The 18,631-nt window shown below is 46.3% G+C and overlaps 1 protein-coding gene across 5 annotated transcripts in view; it reads right to left on the reverse strand.

Moving 5' to 3' along the window:
* Positions 1 to 18,631, reverse strand: part of LOC140390388 (myosin light chain kinase, smooth muscle-like) — a 612,875-nt gene that overhangs the window by 444,578 nt on the left and 149,666 nt on the right. The gene's annotated exons all lie outside the window — the stretch shown is intronic.

Here is an 18,631-nt window from a genome sequence, read left to right on the forward strand (position 1 = left end):
ATTGGGTCTGCACTGACCCTGGGAAAGAACAACCCACCTCAGCCCAAGCCCCCACCCTAACCCGTAACCACACCTAACTTTTTAGACACTAAGGGGCAATTTAACACAACCAATCCACCTAACCTGCACATCTTTGGATTGTGGGAGGAAACCAGAGCACCCGGAGGAAACCCATGCCGACACGGGGAGCAAGTGCAAACTCCACACAGATAGTCACCTGAGGCCAGAATTGAACCTGGGTCCCTGGCTCTGTGAGGCAGCAGTGCTAACCACTGTGCCGCCGTGCCATCCTGACTGGGGATAATGGGTAGTTGGTTCATTGATTCACTGTGATCCACATAATGTGATAAAAGGCACCTTCACTTAAGTGATTGTACAACAGTTCCTTGCAATTGTGTTCGGGCAAAAAGCTGGGTTCACTACCATTGCTCTAGACTCATAGAAAGTGCTTAAGATCTTTGTTGAATAACACCTGAAAGGTAGGCCCTTGTGCTCCTCATAACCAAAATATATAAACAGTTATGGGTCAGGTGAACTCCATGATATACTTTAGAGTTTTCTAAACCCTGGTCCATAACACTTTTTAAACAATGAGACCACATATGGTCGCCAACTGTCGCTTCACCCACTTGCCCTTCTTCATTGCCGAAGACTAGGTCTAGAATTGCATCTCCTCTCATTGGGTTTGTCAGTGATTGGTTGAAATACTTTTCCTGGACACACTACATTAATTTTTCTCCCTCAGTTCCTCTTATATTGTCTGAATTTCAGTTTATAATGGGATAGTTAAAGTCTCCTACTATTATTGCCCTTTTGTTCTTACAGGTATAAATTTGCCTACAGATTTTATCTTCTATCGCCCTTTCACTCATTGGGGGTCTGCGGTATGCTCCCAGTAGTGTGGCTACCCCTTTTCTATTTCTAAGTACAACCCATAAAGCCTCATTTGTTGACCCGTTTAGCATATTATCCCTTCTCAAAACTAGAATTGATTCTTTAACCATTAGTGCTACTCTCCCTCCTTTCTTATCTTCCACTCTATTCTGCCTGAAAACTCTGTATCCAGGGATATTGAGCTGCCAATTTTGCTCCTCCTTAGCCAGGTTTCCGTTATAGCAATAGCATCATATTGCCATGTGTCTACCTGTGCTCTTAACTCATCTCCTTTTTTGTAATATAAACCCTTCAACCCCATCATTTTCCCTTGCTGGAAAGTTTTTGGAAATTTGCTTCTCCTGTAATTCCAAATCTAACACAACATCTTCTACCTCACTAGCTAATGTTCTACCCCCATTTTCCTGATCTGATTTTGACCTATCTGATCATAGTCCTGGGATCACATCCCCCTGCCACATTAGTTTAAATACTCCACAACAGAACTAGCGAAAGCCCCTGCAAGGACATTAGTCCCAGCTCTGCCCTGGTGCAAACCATCCGTTATGTGCAGGTTCCATCTGCCCCAGAACCGGTCCCAGTGCCTCAAGAATTTGAACCCCTCCACAACCTCCTCAGCATCGCAGATGCTCCACAGTGAGTCCACCTGCAGTTCCAGCTCCGAAATCCGGTCAGCTAGAAGTTGCATTTGAACACACCTTCTGCACACATAGTCACCAGTGTCCCTCATTTCCCACATTGTGTAGAAGGAGCATAGCGCAGGTTTGAGGTTCCTGCCATGATGTCCCTCTTTATTAAGCTAGTTACTCGCTGAACAAAAATTTATGTTATCTCTCTGCCTTACTTCAAGCCTGATTAATACTTCTGCATTGTTACCCAACAACAATAATTTACCACATCCCAAATCTTGAAATGCAAAAAGACAGGATTACAAGACAGTTAAAAAAGTTTATGTGGTGGTATGTATTAGGGGTAATGTGGTACCTGTAATAAGGTGGAATGTTTTTGCCGCTTGGCAATGGGATTTCACATTGAAGACACCCCACGCCACTAGGAAACTCATGAGCAGGGGTACACTGCCAGCGGGAATATAGAAGCCCAATGGGAGAGAATTCTGGCCAACTTGTTTCTATATAACGCCTTCACATCCTCAGGATTTCCCAAGCTAATGTTTACTTGAACAGGTGGAAAACTAGCTTCTGTTAAATGTTGGGGAGGGGGGGGGAAACGCATCTCTGACAATGTAGCACTCCACCTTAAGACCACAGAGGAAGTTAAATCTGAAGCTCCTGACTCTCACGCAAGATGATCCTAACTAAACCAAAATAACACAAAGCCAAAGAGCTGAATATTTTAACTGATGCTTTTAGGCGAGTGATGCGCTAAGCGTCAAGAACCACAAAGACATGTGAGACTTTAACTCAGGCTTTAATATACTACATGGGAGGCTTACCCGACACAGACGACCCCAGAAAGAATGGGGGCTGTCCCAGAAGAGGTTCTTATACTGACTCCCGGGGGAGTGGCTAAGGCGGAGCTCTCCGTGGCCAGGTCGGGTTACCTACCAGTGACCGAACCTCTGCAGAGTTACAGTACAATACACAGTATTACAGGGCCACGTTACGCACAACTATTATATACTATGTACAATGGTAGGGAGGTACAGTGGTGTATCACCACAGCGAGTGACCAACATCAAAATCTTTTTGTGAGTGGTTTGGTCTTCTGATTTGAAGATAAAACACTATTTGTACATCCACTATTCAGGTAGTCAGCAATCAGAATGTTCTTGAAGTTGAGTGGTCCAGGGCACTTCCATGAGAATAAGGTACATTTCTTGACCACCAGCAAACCCAGAGCCACTAATCTTGTGTTAGTACATGGTTCCAGCCATGATTTGGCCAACAAAAATACAGAGACTAAGATTATTTATACAATCATTATAAGCAATAAGCGTGAATTTAAATGAATGTCAGAAACTTATGCTAATAGTTTTACCATGAACATTTAAAGGAAACAATGATAGGGCAAAGCTTTTCTTAGCATGCTCAAATTAAAATGGAAGAATTTCAAGAAAATATGTTTGTTAATGGCAGTTTAAGGAACAAAAATAATTTGCACTGTTCAAAGAATTTTGGATGCTGAATCATAACTGTAAGCCAGGCCCAGAAACCTAGGACCTCATTCCCCCTTTTGGAGATACATGCATCAATATGTACATCTATTCCTCTTTTCACTCATTAATGAAAAAATCAGTGCAAGCAAGAAGATGGTTTCCCTGTTGCTCTTATCACAGATGTTTGAGAATGGAGGAACTCAACATCCTTTTAAAACTGGATTGCATTTTCACTCAGATAAAAATATTCAGCTTGATTTGTGCTGGTTATCTGAAAAGGAAATATATGACTGTAGCTTTAGCTATTACACGAAAAAACAAAAAGTGCATGGAAAAAGACAGGATGTTCTGATGTATTTTATAGCGTTAGATTGGTAGATAATTGTGGTATGGAGTATGTCCAAACTGATGTAACAATGGAACAAAATGTAATGCCAAAAATAAGATTGAAGATCATTTTTAGAAAGAATACAGATACTTTATTGTATTATCAGACCACAATCCTTCTATGGCCTTGCCCTCCTTATCTTTGTGACCTCCTCCAGTGCCTTAACTTCAATCATTTTTAGCTGCCTCCCCAATTATTTTTCCTCCATCAAAAGGTCAGAAATAAGGATTTTGAGTTCCATTCGCAATTCCTCAGATACTGAAACAGTTCATGTAAGCATTCAGCAAGGCCGGACAACATTTAAGTTTGGACTGACAAATACCAAGTATTTATGTCACAGAAGTACCAGATAATGACCATCTCTTTTATTTTTTAAAATATTTTTTTTATTCTCCTTTTTCACATTTTCTCCCACATATACACCCACCAACAGTAAACAATAATCAGTAACAAATATGCCAATCCCCATATCAATAACAACAATCCCATCCTCCCACCAAACCCCAAACATTAGCCTGCATGTTCACACAAACAAATGGCAAAAAGGAATTATGGATCACAAATAGTCACCATTAACACACACAGCCCCCTCCCCCCAACCCTCCCACCCACCCGCCCCAACTAATGTTTGATGTTATCCAGTTCTTCAAAGTGCATAATGAGTAATGCCCATGAATTTTAGAACCCCTCCATTCTTCCCCTCAGTTCAAACTTAACCTTCTTAAGAGTCAAGAACTCCAACAGGTCCCCCAGCCATGCCAGGGCACAGGGTAGAGAGGTTGCTCTCCGACCTATCAGGATCCGCCTTCGGGCGATCAACGAGGCGAAGGCTACAACATATGCCTCCGCACCCGTTTCCTTCAAAGAATCGGCTCATCCTCGCCCTCGTGAGGTGTGCTCTGTATACCACCTTCAGCTGTACCAGCCCCAACCTCGCGCACGAGGTGGAGGCATTCACTCTCCGGAGCCCCTCATACCAGAACCCCTCCTCCATAATCCTCTCCCAACTCTTCCTCCCACTTTGCTTTGATCCCTTCCAGTGGTGCCTTCTCCTCTTCCAAAATAGCTCCGTAAACCGCCGACACGACACCCTTCTCCAGTCCCCCTGTCGTCAGCACCTCCTCCAGCAATGTGGAGGCCGACTCCATCGGGAAGCTCTGTATCTCCTTTCTGGCAAAATCTCGAACCTGCATGTATCTAAACATTTCCCCCTGCTCCAGCCCATACCTGATAATGACTATCTCTAACAAGAGAGAATCTTTCCTTGACTTTGAATTGGATTACCGTTGCTAAAGGCCCAACATCTACATTCTGAGATCACCACTGACCAGGAACCTAACAGACAAGCCACTTAAATAATGCAGCTATAAAAGCTGGTCAGGGACTGAGGATTCTGTGGCATGTGACTCACCTCATGGCTTTTCTATAATCTACAATGGACAAATCAGAAATGTGATAGAACATTCTCCTTTGCCCGAATCAGTACAGCTCCAACAACACTCAAAAATGCCAACGCAATCCAGGACAAAATCAGTGCACTTAATTGACATTCCATCCACCGCCTTAAACATTTTCTCCTTCCAGCATCAGTACAGCATGGCTGCACTGTGTTAATCTTAATAGTAATTGAGCATTCAATTGTATTTAGCTGGTGGGCATCAACTGAACATTCACTGGTGTTCTGATTATAGAATCATAGAATTTACAGTGCGGAAGGAGGCCATTCGGCCCATCGAATGAGCACTCCATCCATGTCCACACCCTGGCCACCCTGCCATATCCCCAGAACCTTACCTGCACATCCCTGAACTCTAAGGGGCAATTTATCATGGCCAATCCACCTGACCTGCACATCTTTGGACTATGTAAGGAAATTGGAGCACCCGGGGGAAACCCACGCAGACACGAACATAGAACATAGAACATAGAACATAGAACAATACAGCGCAGTACAGGCCCTTCGGCCCACGATGTTGCACCAAAACAAAAGCCATCTAACCTACACTATGCCATTATCATCCATATGTTTATCCAATAAACTTTTAAATGCTCTCAATGTTGGCGAGTTCACTACTGTAGCAGGTAGGGCATTCCACGGCCTCACTACTCTTTGCGTAAAGAACCTACCTCTGACCTCTGTCCTATATCTATTACCCCTCAGTTTAAAGTTATGTCCCCTCGTGCCAGCCATTTCCATCCGCGGGAGAAGGCTCTCACTGTCCACCCTATCCAACCCCCTGATCATTTTGTATGCCTCTATTAAGTCTCCTCTTAACCTTCTTCTCTCCAACGAAAACAACCTCAAGTCCATCAGCCTTTCCTCATAAGATTTTCCCTCCATACCAGGCAACATCCTGGTAAATCTCCTCTGCACCCGCTCCAAAGCCTCCACGTCCTTCCTATAATGCGGTGACCAGAACTGTACGCAATACTCCAAATGCGGCCGTACCAGAGTTCTGTACAGCTGCAACATGACCTCCCGACTCCGGAACTCAATCCCTCTACCAATAAAGGCCAACACTCCATAGGCCTTCTTCACAACCCTATCAACCTGGGTGGCAACTTTCAGGGATCTATGTACATGGACACCTAGATCCCTCTGCTCATCCACACTTTCAAGAACTTTACCATTAACCAAATATTCCGCATTCCTGTTATTCCTTCCAAAGTGAATCACCTCACACTTCTCTACATTAAACTCCATTTGCCACCTCTCAGCCCAGCTCTGCAGCTTATCTGTATCCCTCTGTAACCTGCTACATCCTTCCACACTATCGACAACACCACCGACTTTAGTATCGTCTGCAAATTTACTCACCCACCCTTCTGCGCCTTCCTCTAGGTCATTGATAAAAATGACAAACAGCAACGGCCCCAGAACAGATCCTTATGGTACTCCATTTGTGACTGTACTCCATTCTGAACATATCCCATCAACCACCACCCTCTGTCTTCTTTCAGCTAGCCAATTTCTGATCCACATCTCTAAATCACCCTCAATCCCCAGCCTCCGTATTTTTTGCAATAGCCTACCGTGGGGAATCTTATCAAACGCTTTGCTGAAATCCATATACACCACATCAACTGCTCTACCCTCGTCTACCTGTTCAGTCACCTTCTCAAAGAACTCAATAAGGTTTGTGAGGAGAAATGCAAACATACAAACTCCACACAAGTCCGGAATTGAACCCAGCTCCCTGGCGCTGTGAGGCAGCAGTACTAACCACGGTGCTGCCCATACTGGCAGTGTGTGGTTGGATTCGGGGTGGATGTTTGTAATATATACCCTGTAAATAAAAACTTATAAATGTGTAAAGTTAAGGCTCCAGTTCTATCCTTAACCACCCTGGACATGTGGATTAGGACACCATATCCTGCAACAACTTGCCAAGCCTCCTTCAACATCAGCTTTGAAACCCCTGTCTTCTACCACTCAGGAGAAGGCACCTGGGAACACCACCACCTGCAACTTTCCTTCCAAGTTACGCAATTAGTCACACCCTGACTTAGAAACATTTTGTTCTTCCTTCACCTTCGCTGGGTCACAATCCTGAACTCCCTTTCAGCATTGTGGATGTACCGACAGCACACGACTGCACCTATTTAAGAAGGCATTTCACCGCCATATTCTCAAAAGCAATTATTGCTGAGGAATAAACAGAGACTTTGCCAGCAATGCCTGAATGCCATGGATGGAAAAAATAAAAATCTCAAATTTTGGATTCTTTTGGCTCTGAATTCTTATGGATATTCTACCCTGAATTTAGACCACAATACCATAAGAAATAGGAACAGGAGTGGGCTGTTCGATTCCTCAAGCTGCTCCGCCATTCAATAGGATCATGGCTGATACGACATTCCTCATGGCCACTTTCCTGCCCTTTCCCTTAACCCTTGATTCCCTTATTGATTAAGAATCTATCTGTCTCGGTGTTAAATATATACAAGGACTCTGATCCCACAGCTTTCTGTGGCAAACAGTTCCAAAGACTCACAGCTCTCTGAGAGAAATTTTTCCTCATCTCAGTCTTAAATTGGCAGCACTTTATTCTGAGACAAAGCCCCCTGGTCCCAGGCTCTCCCATGAGGGGGACATCCTCTCAGAATCCTGTCAAGCCCCTTAAGAATCCAGAAGTTTCAATGAGATGGCCTCTCATTCTTCTAAATTTCAATTAGTAGAGTCCCAACCTGTTTAACCTTTGCTCATAAGACAATCCCTCCACACCAGGGATCATCCAAGTCAACCTTCTCTGAACCGCCTCCAATTAAATAATATTTTTCCTTAAATAAGGGGACCAAAATTGCTCACAGTACTTCAGATGTGGTCTCACCAGCATCTTGTACAGTTGCAGTAACAATTAGTGGCTCTTCTATCAGTCATCCAGGTCCCAGCTCTTCAGAGTTCACTCCCTCTCTCCATTTTCCTCTCCTCTGCCAAATCTTGTTAAAATCACCAGCTCTGAACAAAACTTTGGTCACACCTCCCAATATTTCCCTGCTTGGCTCAGCAACTGCGTTTTCTTTTCCCTGAAACCTCTGTGAAGGACATTTAGGAGTTCTTGTACATTAAATAGCTTATATAAATTGTGCTGGTTGTTAGTTACTTACATAGGTAGGTAGTTATCCCAATCATCAAGTCAACTTGTCCCTCAACAAAGTGATAGATTAACTAACTGGTGAATCACTTATTTACTGTTTGTGGATTATTGCTATAGGCACGTTGGCTTCCTGCTTGTCTATATTTAACAGTCACTGCACCTCCAAAGTTAACCCATTAATTGTAAAGTGTTTTTGGATATCCCGAGGATGTGGTAAATCAATGCATGCTTTTCTTCTGTTTTTATTTACAGCTTATAATGAACATGAAATAATCAGAACGAATATTAATGGGAACAGAATTAATAAAGTAAAGAAAGTGAGAGATGTGAGACACGCAAAGAAAAGATCCGAAGAGAGAGAGAGGTTTGGAGCTACATGAGAGAGCATATATATCTGATAACAATCTTTTTCAGTTGCATGAGAGGCTTGAAAAGAATTTTTAAGATAAGTGAATAGTATTCAAGTCAGAGATGGATGTGGGCCTTATTGCGAGTAAATATTTGTTAAAGGAAAACATGTCTGGCACATAAAAGGAAACCAACCATCTAGCAGCAGAAAAAATGTGGGCGTTCTAGCTAAGGTGAATGTTGATGGTAAATGTCTGTTCGATTTGTGAGAGATATGCAAAAATTGTGCCTTTGAAGAAACAAATGAAACAAAGGTGGGGTGGCTTGAGGCAACACGAGGGAGGCTTCCAGTGTAACTGAACAAGGGTTTATTGGTAACAAGTAAGGGTAAACTACACAGGCACAGAGTCACTAAACATGTCTTCATTCTCTGGCTCCAGGGTCCACTCTGCCAGGACCCCGCTCTATAAATGCAAATCTTTTTTTGTGACAAAGAAGACTGTGTGCTCCTCACACTTGCTGTTAAAGGTGAGGGGCAAAGAAAGGAAGGTGGTAGGTTGTGGACAAAAGGAGCCAGGTTTAGATTTGTTTTGCAAGCCAACCCCAGAATAATCAGCAGTTTTTAGTAAGTATTGGCAGAGGAAAGACCTAGCTGTGCCTGAAGTGGTCCAACTAAATCTATACAAAATGCTGAAATCAGTCATAAGTTTAGAGTTTTTAAAAAAAATCACTGTAACAAGTGTATAATATGCTGAGATTTTTTTTACTGGACTATAAACCTTATTTTTTACAGAGTTTTGACATTTTCATGTTCTACCACTGATGAAAAACACCTGGAACACCTAATCCCTGACCAAGTGGCTGGCAGGCAATCTGTTTCCGATCCACTGGAGGAACATGCAACTCCAGGGTCAAGCAGTTGTAGATTTTTCATTCTTTTCCTTGCAGGAAATGTTTACCTTCTGCTATAGCTCCTCTTTGATAATCCAGGAAGAATCACAAAGCATTATCTCCCAGTTGCAAAGTCACATAAATAACATTTTAGTATATTATTATGTCAATAGAACATATCCTAATCCAAAGGTTCCCAAAGTGTAGCAAGGGTCCTCCAGGTGTGGTGCAGACTGGGTCCGAAATGCAAGTCAGTGGCATGCAATTTCCATGACTGATGCCATACAAGAGAACAGACCAGAACCATCGTCCCAACCTCCAGCATGACATCACATAACTAGAACACCTCCCACATGCACAACATACATTATCATAAGTGTGAGCAATGCAGCTGACATTGGCGAGGAGGTTCCAAGTGGTGAAAATGAATATTCTGCCGAGGTTCTTGTTTGTTTTTCAGGCTCTCACGATTTTTATTATTGAGCGGCAAATGTGGATAAGGTGCGGCCATGGTGGGAAGGAGAAGGGGCAGAGTGGGTTAGGAAAGACGAGGAATCCAGTTTGAGGGCTATGGTAACAGCAGCATTGCCAATGGTTCCGAGTAGGTATTCAGGGAGCCCGGTGGTGCAGTCCACTGTGAAGATATGGAATCAGTTGAGGAGGCATTTTCGGATGCAAGGGTTATTCATGGAGGTCCCACCTTCTCAACCTTGCCCCTTGCCTAATGTGTGGTGATCCTCAGGTTAAATCACCACCAGTAAGCTCTCCACCTCAAAGTGAAAGCAGCCTATAGTCATCTGGGACTATGGCGACTTCACCTGTCTACAAGCACTAGGTTGTTTCCCCTTTTGCAAAATCCCAGTTCCTACCTGATAACACTTATTACATCATTGCTTTATGAAAATAAAATTAATTGCACAGCCATTCAAAAAACCATCTGGAGCGGGATTCTTTGGCCTCCCCACCACGTGTTTCTCGGCGGCAGTGCGCCATTTGCCAATGGCAGGATCTTCTGGTCCCACTGCTGTCAATGGGATTTCCCATTGAATCCGCCCCATGTCGCTGGGAAATGCATGGCGGAGGTGCACCGCCAGCCGGGCCAGCCGGTGTGAGCGGTCGGAGAATTCTAGCGTTGGTGTTTGGACAAGTTTGGTTTCTGGATCTACACAGATAAAGAATTAGTTTCTCAGAAAATGATTATTGTGGTGTTTCAATTAAGTGTGATAATATCACTTAAGATATTTCATGAAAATAATGAACATAAATTAATTACATTTTGTAGTAAAAAAAATAACAGTGCAATGTTTACAGTTTCAATAGTGTACATGCTGTATAGCCTTTCTTCCCATTAATTCTGCTGAATTATTTTGCAATGGCAAGCAGAATCGGTTGAGGTAGGACCAGTCGTAAGTCCAATCGGACCTTTGCCACCTAAGTGGCCCACAGGCAAAAAGCGTGAGAACCACTGCCCGAATCAGAAAATGGCAATCTCGTTTTCAATTACAAGAATTTTAGAAAATTAAAGTTGCAGCACTAGTGCTTATTGAACTGTTCAGAAAAAGTACAGAGTAATTAATAACATTAAAGACCTTTATATTGTGCTCAATTCAATAATTGCAACAACAACACATTCATAAGCTTTTCCTTCACAGTAAGGTCAGATTGGTCCTTATCTCACAATTCACACAGCACCAGACAGTTACTAATTGTGGGCCAAACGTTACAGAACTAACCATACAAGTTGAGGATTGTTATCTCAGTGGCAACAGCGAGTCTTCATTGTACAACCAAAATGAATGTACAAAGTGCAGAGGAGGTCTAAAAAAAATAAATTAAAAGTGCAATGAGAGAGTATGAGAATAGATTAATAGTTAACATAAAAGGGAACCCCAAAATCTGTTATAAGCACATAAATAGTGAAAGGTAGGAATGGGGGAATGATTCGAGATGAAAAGGGAGATTCTGTGGCAGCAGAGGTTATGGCTGAGGTACTAAATGGGTACTTTGCATCTGCCTTCGCTGTAAAAAGATGCACTATAGCATTAAAGGATCAGCTGGGTGGATTAAAATAGGTAAAGGGGAGGTATTTAAAGGCTTGGGATGTACCCTAAATTACTGAGTAAAGTCAAGGTAAATATTATGGAAACTCTGACCACAATTTTCCAATCCTCGTTAGATATGGAAGTGGAGACAGAGAATTGAAAATATTATACCTCTGTTCAAAAAAAGGGAAATAGGACAAGCAGGGTGATGCACGATCAATGACCGCTAAAGCGAGGTTATGGTCCAACTGAAGACTTTAATAAGCTAGATGTTTCCCCAGCAGCTCAGGTACAAAATGAAGGCTGCTGGGATGGCACGGGCTCGTATACTCCGCCCAGCAGGGCGGAGCTACCATACATCCTAACCAATAGAAAGCATACAGTTTCCGCCAATGGTGCTCCAGCCTATCAGTAACCGTAATACCTCTAATATCACATTCACCCCTGTTAAAAAAAAAGTCTGGGGGGGATGGTGGCCTGATACTACAAACATGGCAACGTGGTAGAATTAGTTATGGAGGTACCGTAATACCTCCGTACAGCGTTTTGTAACTATTTACAATTCTGATAGCTATTTACAATTGGTGATTTAAATTTACAGTTTACAGTTTAAAATGACGCAATCAGTCGATCGGGGGCCCTGGTCGTCCTCTGTGATCGTCGGAGCTTCAATGGTGACTCCGGTGGAGGCTCGGGCGTCTGTGACTCCAGGAGCGTGGCTTCGATCTCCATGGCAGCTTCGGCACCCCAGACGGCGCTGGTGGGGAAAAAGGTTGACTTGGGGAGGGAGCGCTTGCGGGGGGCATCGGTGGGTGGGGGGGCCTAGAGGGGGCCGGCGGGAGGACCGATCCTCCTGTAAGGTGCCCCGGTGGGAAGGAGGGTGGGACTGGCTCCGGCGGGCGCCAGGTCTCGTAGGGAGACCGTATCTTGTCGGCCGTCGGGGTACGCCATGTAGGCGTACTGGGGGTTAGCATGGAGCAGATGGACTCTCTCAACCAACGGGTCCGACTTGTGCGCCCGCAAGTGTTTTCAGAGCAGGATGGGTCCGGGTGCTGCCAGCCAGGTCGGGAGCGAGGTCCCAGAGGAGGACTTCCTGGGGAAGACAAGGAGACTTTCGTGAGGTGTCTGGGTGGTGGTGGTACACAGCAGTGACCGGATGGAGTGGACGGCATCTGGGAGGACCTCCTGCCAGCGGGAGACTGGAAGGTTCCTGGAGCGTAGGGCCAGTAGGATGGTCTTCCAGACCATTCCGTTCTCCCTCTCTACCTGTCCATTACCCCGGGGGTTGTAACTGGTCATCCTGCTCGAGGCGATGCCCTTGCTGAGCAGGAATTGACGCAGTTCGTCGCTCCTAAAGGAGGACCCTCTATCACTATGTATGTAAGCGGAGAACCCGAACAGTGCAAAGATGCTATGGAGGGCCTTGATGACGGTGGTTGCGGTCATGTCGGGGCAGGGGATGGCGAATGGGAACCAGGAGTACTCATTAATCACGTTCAGGAAGTACATGTTGCGGTCGGTGGGGGGGAGGGGGCCTTTGAAGTCAAAGAACAAAGAACAAAGAACAAAGAAATGTACAGCACAGGAACAGGCCCTTCGGCCCTCCAAGCCCGTGCCGACCATACTGCCCGACTAAACTACAATCTTCTACACTTCCTGGGTCCGTATCCTTCTATTCCCATCCTATTCATATATTTGTCAAGATGCCCCTTAAATGTCCCTATCGTCCCTGCCTCCACTACCTCCTCCGGTAGTGAGTTCCATGCTAAGGTGTTCAAAGGGACGGGAAGCCTTTATCGGGTGCGCTTTCTCTGGCTGGTAGAAGTGCAGTTTGTACTCCGCGCAGAATTGGCAGTCCCTGGTGGCTGTCCTGACCTCCTCGATGGAGTAGGGCAGGTTGCGGGTCTTGACAAAATGGAAAAAGCGAGTGACCCCCGGGTGGCAGAGGTCCTCGTGGAGGGCTCGGAGGCGGTCCATTTGTGCGGTGGCATGTGCCACGGGACAGGGCGTCAGGAGGCTTGTTTATCTTCCCAGGACGATACAAGATCTCGTAGTTATAGGTGGAGAGTTCGATCCTCCACCACAAGATCTTGTCGTTTTTATCAAACATGCATTATCAAACATGAAAGCAACCGACCGTTGGTCAGTGAGGTGAGTGAATCTCCTGCCGGCCAGGTAATGCCTCCAATGTCGCACAGCTTCTACTATGGCTTGGGCCTCCTTTTCGACTGAGGAGTGGCGGATTTCAGAAGCATGGAGGGTACGTGAGAAGAAGGCCACTGGTCTGCCCGCTTGGTTGAGGGTGGCCGCCAGAGCTACGTGAGACACATCTCTCTCGACCTGGAAGGGGAGGGACTCGTCGATGGCATGCATTGTGGCCTTTGCAATGTCTGCTTTGATGCGGCTGAAGGCCTGGCGGGCTTCTATCGACAGGGAAAAAGCTGTAGATTGGATCAGGGGACGTGCCTTGTCCACATAGTTGGGGACCCACTGGGCGTAGTAACTGAAAAACCCTAGGCAGCGCTTCAGGGCCTTGGAGCAGTGAGGGAGAGGGAACTCCTTAAGGAGTTCAGGGTCGGGGCCTATAACTCCATTTCGCACTACGTAGCCGAGGATGGCTAGGCGGTCGGTGCTAAACACGTATTTTTCGGAGGTTGATGTCGTAGTCCTGCTTGTCGTGGCCGCAGATGGTTACATTATCGAGATACGGGAATGTTGCCCATAAACCGTACCAGTCAACCATTCGGTCCATCTCGCACTGGAAGACCGCGACCCCGTTGGTAAAACCGAAGGGAACCCTTAAGAAGTGATAGAGCCGCCCGTCTGCCTCTAAGGCAGTGTATTTGCGGTCACTAGTGCGGATGGGGAGCTGGTGGTAGGCGGACTTGAGATCCACCGTGGAGAAGACCTTATAATGCGCAATCCTGTTTACCAGGTCGAATATGTGGGGGAGAGGATACGCGTCCAGCTACGTTAACCTGTTGATGGTATGACTGTAGTCGATGACCATCCTATGCTTCTCCCCGGTCTTTACCATCACTACATGAGCTCTCCAGGGCTTCAATGGCTACTTCCCTCAGTAGCCTTTGGACCTCTGACTGAATGAAGATCCGGTCCTGGGCACTGTACCGTCTGCTCCTGGTGGCGACGGGTTTGCAATCCGGGGTGAGGTTCGCAAACAGGGAAGGCGGGTCGACCATAAGGGTCGCGAGGCCGCAGACAGTAAGGGTGGGTATAGGGCCGCCGAATTGGAAGGTTAGACTTTAGTGGTTACTCTGGAAGTCTAAACCCAGTAGTGTAGCCGCGCAGAGATGGGGAAGCACGTAGAGGTGGAAATTTTTGAACTCCCTTCCCTGGACTGTGAGGTTTGCTACACAAAACCCCTTTATCTCCACTGAGTGTGACCCGGAGGCCAGGGAGATTTTTTGGTTAACGGGGTGGATGAGGAGAGAACAGCGCCTTACCATGTCAGGGTGCATGAAGCTCTCCGTGCTCCCAGAGTCGATTGGGCAGGACGTCTCGTGCCCGTTGATAAATAGTCATTGTAGCAGTTGAGAGCGTTCGAGGCTGGGACTGATCCAGAGTCACCGAGGCTAATCGCAGCAGTTGAGAGTTCTCTTCGGGCAGTGCGTGGTCAGCCGAGCTGGGGTCCTGGGGCTTCATCCAAGATGGCGGCTCCCATTGGTCGCACATGGCTGGGGGTGCACAAAATGGCGGCACCCATCCCTCCAACGTGGCGTCCGTGGAGCAAGATGGCGGCGCCCGGGGTCCGCACGTGGCCCTGGAGTAGGAAGATGGCAGCGACCGCTGGCCGCACGGGGACCGTGGAGAAGTTTGTTGTTGCGGTCCGCATTCGCCGCCGGAGACCGCGGCAACCGCATGGGCCTGACATATCCCCACGACATGGCCCTTTTTGCCGCATCCCTTGCAGGTGGATGCGCGGGCTGGGCAGCGCTGGCGGGGGTGCTTGGCCTGCCCGCAAAAGTAATTGCGGGGCCCCCCGGGGTTGCCAGGCCGCCTTGCAGCGCAGGCCTGTGGGGGGATGGGGGAAGTCTGGGGTCAGCCGCGGAGGGGTTCCATGCTGCCCAGGGGGCTGCCGCGCAGTTGGGAATGTAAGCGCGGGTGTTCCTGGAGGCCACGTCCAGGGAACCTGCAAGGGCCCGTGCCTCCCTGAGACCCAGAGTGTCTTTTTCTAACAGTCGCTGGCGGATTTGTAAGGTTAGCATACCTGCCACAAAAGCGTCCCGGACTAAGAGTTCAGTGTGTTCGCTCACCGAAACTTGCGGGCAGCTGCAGTCTCTCCCCAACAACAGGAGTGCATGGTAGAATTCTTCCAGTGATTCCCCAAGGGTTTGTCGCCTTGTTGCAAGCAGGTGCCGGACGTAGACCTGGTTTACCGGGCGAATATAGCGTCCTTTTAGCAGCTCTATTGCTGCATCGAAGTCTTCCGCTTCCTCGATGAGGGTGTAAATCTCCAGGCTCACCCTTGAGTACAGGACTTGCAGTTTCTGCTCTCCCGTGGGTGTGTATTCGGCCGTCCCAAGATACCCTTTAAAGCACGCGTGCCAGTGCTTGAAGATTGCCGCTGAGTTCGCCGCGTGGTGGCTGAACACTCTGCAGACATTCCGGCTTGATTCGGAGCTCCATCCTTTCTTCTTAAAAAAAACCTAGTTTATTAAATTGATGCTCGATCAATGACCACTAAAGCGAGGTTGTAGTCCAACTGAAGGCTTTAATAAGCTAGATGTTTCCCCCAGCAGCTCAGGTACAGAATGAAGGCTGCTGGGACGTCACGGGCTCTTGTACCCCGCCCAGCAGGGCGGAGCTACCATACATCCTAACCAATAGAAAGCATACAGTTTCCACCAATGGTGCTCCAGCCTATCAGGTACCGTAATACCTCTAATACCACACAGAGCAACTACAGGCCAATCAGCCTAACATCAATGGTGGGAAAGCTTTTAGAGATAATCATCCAAAACACAATTAATTGGCACTTAGAAAAGCATGAGTGAATGGAGGAATGTTAGCATGGTTTTGTTAAAGTAAAGGGTGTTTCAGTAATCTGTTTCAGTTCTTTAACAATGTAATGGAAAGTATCGATGAGGGCAGTATGATAATGTTATATGGACATTCAAAATGCATTTGACAAAGCACTGAAATGAAATGAAATGAAAATCGCTTATTGTCACAAGTAGGCTTCAAATGAAGTTACTGTGAAAAGCCCCTAGTCGCCACATTCCGGCACCTGTTCGGGGAGGCTGGTACAGGAATTAAACCGTGCTGCTGGCCTGCCTTGGTCTGCTTTAAAAGCCAGCTCTTCAGCCCGATGCTAAACCAGACCCTGGTTGGGGCTGCTTGATAGACTTGTAAGTAAAATAAAAGCTCATGCGATTAAAGGGACAAAATTGGCTTAGGACAAAAGAATGGAGAAAAATGGTAAATTTTTGTTTTTCAGACTAGAGGAAAGTATGAAGTGGTGTTGCCCAATAGTTGGTTTTTAGAGCGCTGCTCTTTTTGATGTATATTAATGACTTGGAATTTGGGTATAGAGAGCACAATTTCAAAGATTGCCAACGACAAGAAACTCAAAAACGTAGTAAACAATAAGGAGGATAGTAACAGACTTCAGGAGGAGGACTGGTGAAATGGACAGGCACTTGCCAGCTGAAATTTAACACAGGGAAGTGTGACGTCATACATTTTGGAAAGAAGAATTAGGAGGGATATAAACAGTATAACTTAAAGGGAAGTGCAGGAGCAGAGAGACTTGGGTTGTGTACACAAATCTTTGAAGGGGGTCTACAAGTTGAGAAAGTCGTTAGAAAAGCCTTGGTTTTAATGCTCGAGACACAGAGTACACAGGACAAAAGTTGTGCTGAACCTGTATAATGCACAAATAAGTCTCAACTAGAGTTTTATGTTCAATTCTGGGCACACACTACTGCATAATCCGCAGGGACTACTCACACTTCAGGCACATCTCACAGCTCTTCAACTGTGCCGGGTATCACACACATACGCAAATATACCTGTTGATATATTCGTTCACAATCATCACCCATTCTCTTCAGGAACAAAATAACACATAGCAGCCGGTGTAGTGGGCCCTGACCAGCAGAGGGCAACCATGTCTGCATGTCATCACTCCCCTTGAGGAGGCAGCGCTCTCTCGGAAAGAGAGCGGGAGGCACTGTGGTTCCAGGCAGAGGAGGGGACATCTTGCCCGAAGGCACTCCAGCTTCCTTACAGATACACACCAATTCCTGATCCCTGAGCACCCAATCACTTTTGAGCTCCATGTTGTCTCATCACATGCATCTTCCTATAGCGGCCACACACGCTGCACCCCAACCTTCCCATCTTTATCCAAAGAGAAAATGCTGGAAAATCTCAGCAGGCCTGGCATCATCTGGAGGGAAACAAAGGTTTTGACAAAGGGTCATCTGGACTCGAAAAGTTTGCTCTTTTCTTGCCCTACTGACGCTGCCAGACATTCTGAGATTTTCCAACATTTTCTCTTTGGTTTCAGATTCCAGCATCCGCAGTAATTTGCTTTATTCCCATCTTCATTATTGACTGCAGAATCCAGGAGAAAGATCCACATCACCTTGCTTCCCCTCAACACCAGCCTTCTCCCCTGCAGCAAATACAAGTTGGATAACAGCCACTTTGCACCAGATCCCCTGACACCAGCACTCCTCTGTCCCCCCTCACCACTCACCCCTTCACCCATTGAAGAAGGAGGAGACTTAGTTCGAATGAACTTCATCAATTGGCACCAATGTCACAGGTACCAGCTCAGAGACTGGTGGCACTCATAACTTAGAGGCTAGGTTAAAGAAATATTTTCACAGTAGAATATACCAGGAACGAGTAGGAAGCAGCCATGCTGGATGAAGGGACATTTCTCTATGGAGAGAAGGCCACATATTAGGTCTGCTGTGGAGGAGTCAAGAGAGGATCTTGAAAGGCCAAGCCCCTGAAGGTGAAGGAAGCGACAAAACTAAATGCTTAGTGCAATTGAGAGTCTGCCTAAAGCTTAACTGGTCAAAGCTGGGAGGGTGGAGAAATCCCCCTTCATCTTCAGTTGTGGTTTAATCTGATGTCTGGAGCCCACCCGCTCCAGCGTGGAGAGGCTGGTCAGTTCCAAGATCAAACATTATCTGGTCACTGAGCTCACAGAGTCAATTGCGGTCACTGCAATTTTTATAGAATGATGAACTACTGCAATGGAAGCTCAGGCATCTGCCATCGGGGCTCTGGCTGCTCCGAGTAAAAGGGGGAGTGAAAAATGCCTCTGATGTTCAGTGATCTCTCCTCCACTAGATCACTGGACCAGCTGGACAGATGC

This window comes from Scyliorhinus torazame, chromosome 2 (genome assembly GCF_047496885.1).
Source record: "Scyliorhinus torazame isolate Kashiwa2021f chromosome 2, sScyTor2.1, whole genome shotgun sequence".
NCBI classification, from domain to species: Eukaryota; Metazoa; Chordata; class Chondrichthyes; order Carcharhiniformes; family Scyliorhinidae; genus Scyliorhinus; species Scyliorhinus torazame.